General features: G+C 44.0%; 1 non-coding gene across 1 annotated transcript; it reads right to left on the bottom strand.

The window, feature by feature from the left end:
• Positions 1–1,765: 1,765 nt before the first annotated feature.
• Positions 1,766–1,840, bottom strand: Trnat-ugu (transfer RNA threonine (anticodon UGU)). The gene has a single exon. It is a non-coding gene; the product is annotated as a tRNA-Thr (tRNA).
• Between the last annotated feature and the right edge of the window lie 5,223 nt (positions 1,841–7,063).

Below are 7,063 nucleotides of genomic sequence, written 5' to 3'. Positions count from 1 at the left end.
CTGATGTGCACCAAATTAATTGGAAGACACTCTTTTTACCGGAAGCATTTTGCACTTATTTGCTGCCCTACCAACCTCTTCCACGGCCTTTCTTTTAATTCCAAAATGGTTCATGTGCCACTAGTTTGAGTGTAAAGTCAGAACGAGTACAGACTAGCTGGTGGCATGTGGGATATGACAGGTTGCGGCGGTGCTGGAAAAGATAAATTTGCAACATGCATCAGAGAGATCCGTTGTAGCGTAGGTCGCAAGCACCTTCTAGTCCTGGAGTTAATGCCACAGAGAGTTCATCTGCACAAATGCGTTGTATCGTTTTGTCATTTTCATGTCTCTGTGAAAAACAGATGCACCAATGTAAGTGGACAAGGCGAAATACTCGTAGGTGTCAACTTCCACAGCTGAAATCTGTTGTTTTGAAGATTAATGTTAGTTCTACTTGTAGTATCACACGAGAGGACGCGAATAAGTAAGTTACACTTTCATCCCGCGATAACATCATTGCACAACGATACTGACGCATTGTCAGAAGGCAATAAATGCTTTGGGAGTAATGTAGACACAGTTCTGCCGCCTTACAGATGAAACATAGGTGCTACACAGTGTGGGAATAGCATTGCGTAACAGCTGGAAACGTTCTCCAGAGTGAAAGTAAGCGAGACAGTATGATCTCTAAATGGAAACATTCCCCAGAATGAAAGTGAGCGAGACTGTACGATTCTAAATGGATTACAGATTCTCTATGAAATTATGTCGCTGTATGGACTAAATAACCTCCCGCGTACATCCGCAGTGAAATGGTGTCATCATTTTGAACAACGCCTCACGGACGTGGGTGATGCTGATCAGAAAAGAAGACCATCGGCATCGAGCCCAGACAAGAATGTCATAGAAATCGAGAAAATGCTTCGCAGCAGCTGCAGATTTTCCGACAGCGAAGACGTTCGTACAGTTATTCTGAATATATCCGTGACTAAGGAGAGAATTTCTGTCGTCGAGAAATTCAACGTTTGGTAGAATATTAGGATCGTTGTTTATAGGCAGCTGAAAAATAGTATCATTTGTCTGTGTCACCTAGGTGTGTTGTGCGTCATTCAATAAAAGTGATATGGCCTGCCATTCTAAAGTGTAATTCAGGCATACAAGTAATGTGATATTATAGATTTCATTCTTCTTCGAAACTCTAGTGGATGATTAATGGAAAACATCGACAGATGAATATACATATATTATGCCACTGTATTTAAAATACCTAACTCTTAGGACAGTTGCCTACTACAGTAAAGGAACAACACGATAACTTATTCAAAGTGCAAGGTGAGTGAAATTATAACGCTTTTGATTACATGTTAGAGATCTTCCTTGAGGCTGTCGCCCTTGTGTTACATATAGTTAGATACCAATAAATTTTGCTTATTTTTCATCTCCTCCAACCATCATTACATCGATTACGTCCACAGTTTTCATATGTGTAGAACACTTTCCTACTGCCACCTCACCACGTACTATACCATAGTTCCGTAAGCTCCCGCGGCCAGAGTCAGTCGACAAGAAAGTTTGTTGGGTATGATACCGCGTCATATTGCATAAAACCAAAGCTGGAAAAAAAAACAGCGTTTCGGCCACGATAGGAGCGGTCCTCTTCTTGGTCTACTGGTGCGTTCTAGCTATGCAGTGTACCATATATTCTGTTGAAATGATAATTAAATGGACACCCTAGCTGCAAGGAGGCGTTAATACACTTCATTGGGGACATGTTGAAAATGTGTGCCCCGACCGGGACTCGAACCCGGGATCTCCTGCTTACATGGCAGACGCTCTGTCCATCTGAGCCACCGCGGGCACAGAGGATAGTGCGTCTGCAGGGACTTATCACTTGCACGCTCCCCGTGAGATCCACATTCCCAACATGTCCACAACACTACATTCGTAGTGCGCCTAATAGATGTTTGCCCATCATACTCATTACTCGTGGCAGATTAATCTACCAAGTCCCGTACGAGTTCGGGCATAGCGTGTGCGTTCGCACAAGAAGGTAAAAGGCCGGGAACCCATATTTTTAACTATATATATATGACGGTAGTATCTGTTCCGCACTATCCTCCGTGCCCGCGGTGGCTCAGATGGATAGAGCATCTGCCATGTAAGCAGGAGATCCCGGGTTCGAGTTCCTGTCGGGGCACACATTTTCAACATGTCCCCAATGAAGTGTATTAACGCCTGCTTGCAGCTAGGGTGTCTATTTAATTATCATTTCATTTCTAGCAAAGCTGCATGGTCATCCACGGTAACTGTTCTTTCGGGAACAGATACTACCGTCATATATATATTCTGTTATTACTTTTCACTGTATATGCCATTACAGTTTTAAAAAGACAGTTCATTTCATTGGTCACTTAAGGAAGAAGGAGAGAGACCTTCATTGTAATAGGTTACTGCGGTGGAGGAGAGCATAACCTCTGTTGCCTATTGGTTCTTGTGTTACGTGCCTTGACTGGTGGTCACCGGCGAATGAGAAGTTGGCTCCTGTTTACCAATTGCTGGACGTCAGTAGCGCGCAGGCAGTTACTTGCCGGTAGCGCCCGCTCTTTGTGTTGACAGTGCGACCTGTTGGGCTCTGATTGCTGGCAGCCAAGATGGGTCAAGCCTGAGTCAATCCCTTCATGTTCTTCGGGTGTTTAACTATTTGGATGGCCTTTCTGATTTTGCGTTTCGCCATAACCGGCTGCTTGGCCTACACTCAAGCTTCCCTGAATTTTATTTCCTTTCCGCAATCTTGCTGATGTTCTGACACTGCAGATTGGTTGTGCTGCCCTAGACGGTATAGCGCTCGTGTTCCCGAATGCGCGTTGCTATTCGCCTGCCGGTCTCGCCGATTTATGCCTCTCCACATTCGCATCCCACCTTGTACACGCCAGCAGTGTGTAATGCATCCACCTACAAAAGAATGTCCCTGACTAACAATAACCTGTACCTTTCATGAATCACTTACGTCACAAAAATCTTCGTTACTCGAACTACTGTAATACAGTGAGCGCCAATACTGCCAGCTAAATAAAAGATTCTAACTACTGAAGGCACCAACTACTGATAGGCATAGTTGGCAGATGAAAGATTTTGATAGAGAATAATGTATTTACCTTAATAATGTTCAAAAGTCATCATATATATATATATATATATATATATATATATATATATATATCAGTTCATGCTATCCAATATTACAAATTTACTGTTTCTGATGGACACACGTCCAGATCATCCGGTCTCAAAAACTCCGCCATCTCTCTCCCCACATCCACCACTGCTGGCTGCTCACCTCTAACTGCGCAACGCCACGCGCTGTTCGCATCCAACTGCCGAACACTACAATATCGAAAATTCCAACCATGCAAACCAGCCACAGACTGCACACACAGTCAGTGTTTTTCATACAGTGCGCTACGTGGCGTTATCAACATAAAAACCTAAACAGCCTACCTACACCTTATCTTATGACCTTGTGGCTTGGTACAACAGCAAGTTCCAATCCATGTATCGTGTGACACAGGATGGTTTTATAATTCTCTCAATCCTGGAGCTGAATAAATGATTTGGTAAGATTGTCCGACTGTTTAGGGTTTCAGGAAAAACTTAGCGTTTCTTTTTCAGAGTTAGCATTTTCACGTATTTATCCTCTGCTGAAATTAAAAATTTAGGAACTGGCAGAATTCAAAAGCTTTTCCTTACATGGACTCATCGTATATTACAGTATGTTTTGTCACATGTCTTTGCCACGGTAAGGATATCCTTGATTGACTATAGAAAACACTTCCATTATATGGAAACGTCCGCAGTTGGTGGTCTCGTGGTAGCGTTCTGGCTTCCCGAACATGGGGTCCCGGGTTCGATACCCGGCGGGGTCAGAGGTTTTGCCTACCTCGAGATGAGTGGGTGTTGTTGTGTCGTCTTCAGCATCATCATCCCGTGACAGTCGGAGGAAGGCAATGCCAAACCACCTCCGCTAGGACCTTGCCTAGTACGGCGGTGCGGGTCTCCCGCATCGTCCCCTACGCTCTGTCAAGGAGTATAGGACATCATCATCACATGGAAAAGCAACTGTTTTATAAACTATAGTGAAATTCAAGATAGCAGAATGACTTGCATAATCGAATCTCGGGACGCTACAGAAGACCGCTGTATGACAATGGTCTTTGTGAAATTAGATTAGTACATAGAATATTAACGAACGCAAAAGGCTACAGAGTATATTTGTATCCTATTTTTATCTAATGTTTCCCTCGGTTCTCTGTAGTTACAAAGATTGCAAAGCAAACAGTCACCAACACGAAAATAAATTATAGCTTGATTGTATACGGCTTTATTTGGTATTCAGGCAACAATTTACTGTCAAACTGTTAAAAAGAGACCATTTTTCTACGTTTGCTAGCTATTTTACAGTTGCGCTTTACTTGCATCCGCCCTTCAGGTGTAAAAGGAAAGGCCACAACGAAGGTTGTTCATTAACGCCGATAAACTGCAGTGCTAACCCGGCGAACCATTGGACATACATCTGTCCAACAAGGAGACTCTTTATCCCAAATTCCAGCTCGGTTTCATTGTTCTGTAATGACTCGATCTTCGTAGTGAGCCGACAACTCACGTAAGACGTGTGATTATCTTGTGCATGGAATGAAACGTGGAGGAAATAAAGCGCTTTCGTGAGTGACAACTGTGCCCTGTACCGCTGGGACTTCTGTATTGCATTTTCTAAACTGTGATAGTGCTTCGCGAACAGAACACAGTTAGGGCGTTTACATCAGCGGCTCTTCCATAGTCTGAGATATGTGGCGAAATTTCTGAAGTACTGACAATAAATACAAACTGTGTAAATGATAATATTTCGCCGGACGCTGTGGCCGAGCGGTTCTAGGCGCTTCAGTCTGGAACTGCGCGACCAATACGGTCGCAGGGTCGAAAGCTGCCTGGGGCATGGATGTGTGTGATATCCTTAGGTTAGTTAGGTTTAAGTAGTTCTATGTTCTAGGGGACAGATGACCTCAGATGTCCCATAGTGCTCAGAGCCATTTGAACCATTTGATAATATATCCGTGTTATTTATAATAGAAAGATACTTTTGGGTAGTACTTCTTTACTGTGCATATCCGTGATGACGATACAAAAGCGACTTTTTGGTACTGCTTCTTTACAGTGTGTATCCGTGATGACGATAGAAGCTTTATTGGATAATGGAGAGAGGTAAATGTAGGTGTGTTGTTGTATTGGCCTGGTAGTCATTTCCCCCATACAGTAGGCAGGCCTTGTGGGCAGCTGTCACGCTAGGAGTGCGAGCGTAAACGGCTCTCTTAAACACAGAGTGGCCTGGGCTGTTTACCACACGTCACCAACACAGCGTCTCGGGGAGCCGATTTGGCCGACGGGTGACGTGCCTGTCGTAACACAGAGGGCTGTGGGCGGAGCCCTATTTTGCTGTACCAGGTCACACGCCCTCGCAGTGCCACGCGTATATCCATCATCGCCCGACTATTTCAGTCACCGCCTGACCGTGATAAGTCAGTTACACCCGACGCTTCAAGTCGGCATTACCAACAGTTCCGGGCAGCCATATCAGCAGTTCAGTTTCAGCGCTACCAGCAGGTAGTATAAGCAGTTTCATCTCGATTCCTCACTCCGGCAGAGTCAGGCCAGTTTCGTCCGGTTTCTTCACCGACAGTACGACAAGTCTTAATGCGCCACCAGTACCGGCCCAATAATATCACAGATGAAACTTCCTGGCAGATTAAAACTGTGTGCCGGACCGAGACTCGAACTCGGGACCTTTGCCATTCGCGGGCAACTGCTTCACCAAGTGAGCTACCCAAGCACGACTCACGCCTCGTCATCGCAGCTTTACTTCTGCCAGAACCTAGTCTCCTACCTTCCAAACTTTACAGAAACTTTACAAAACTGTTCAACACTTTACTCAAACTACATTGGCAATCATCACTGACGTGTTCTCTGTCCGAAACAAGTAGCTTTAGTGGCAAGAAGAATCCATGATGGATTTGAGGTATGTAATCTACAAGCGAAAGTCTTGGCCGGTTGTATTTAAGTCGAAAGTTAGGAACAGGGCATTGCCTTCCACGTTTTCTGGAACTTATTTCGTGCCAGATGTAATGACGGAATGCCTCTGTTATGAATAAAGATGACGGAGATTCTGAGGTCACCTTCCACCTGCATACATTCCTCAGGTTGACATCTCGACCATCAACTGACTTCTTTCTTGATACAAATGCTTATTTCGAGTGCCCTATTTGAATGAAATGTTCTCTTTTCATATAGTACACAACAAATGGATTCTTCGTAGTTGACTTCTGGATGATATCCAACCACTGATCTGGACTGTACACATCTTGTACTTGCTGGCGAACTTAATTTTCAACTGTCGCGAAATCTGTATTAGAGAGCAATATCGTTGCCCACTAACGGGGAAGTGATGTTCAGTCACACCAAATTTTCCTGTTGATATGACATACTTCCAAAACAGAACCATGTTACAGTTCTTAATTTGGCCACAGCACAGATATCGCGATGAGAGTCTCTCCATGTCGTTTTCATCATAGTATCCTAAAAGGCAGCTTAAAATTTCCTCTGATCCACGGGCAGCAGTAACCTCATTCCACAATAAGCAGTGCCCTTTGTTCATGCCACAGTAATGAATATTCAGATAGTATAACCAAATGTTCCTTTTGTAAAATGCTGGCCAACATCTCTGGAACTGGGAGAGTCTGCTGCAAATCAAAAGTCACAACATGAAGATTACTGTCTGCTTCTGCTCGTTTTCTCTGGATTCCAGTGTTAGCCTGCCTGGCCTCTGCGCGACGTTGGTGTAATTTCAACTGACACTCGAGACTTGCTTTTAGCTGGGTGTCAAGAGTATCTCAGTTTTCACTTTTAGCACGTCACATGTCTCACACGTATTATTCTTTGGTTACTTGATTCCTATGTTATACACTACACTGAAGATTCGCCTGTACTTGTCTGCAGATAGAAGATCATAGCACATCTCTTTGCAGAAGACATT

This window comes from Schistocerca serialis, chromosome 7 (genome assembly GCF_023864345.2).
Source record: "Schistocerca serialis cubense isolate TAMUIC-IGC-003099 chromosome 7, iqSchSeri2.2, whole genome shotgun sequence".
NCBI classification, from domain to species: Eukaryota; Metazoa; Arthropoda; class Insecta; order Orthoptera; family Acrididae; genus Schistocerca; species Schistocerca serialis.
This window is presented reverse-complemented; position numbering and strand designations above follow the sequence as displayed.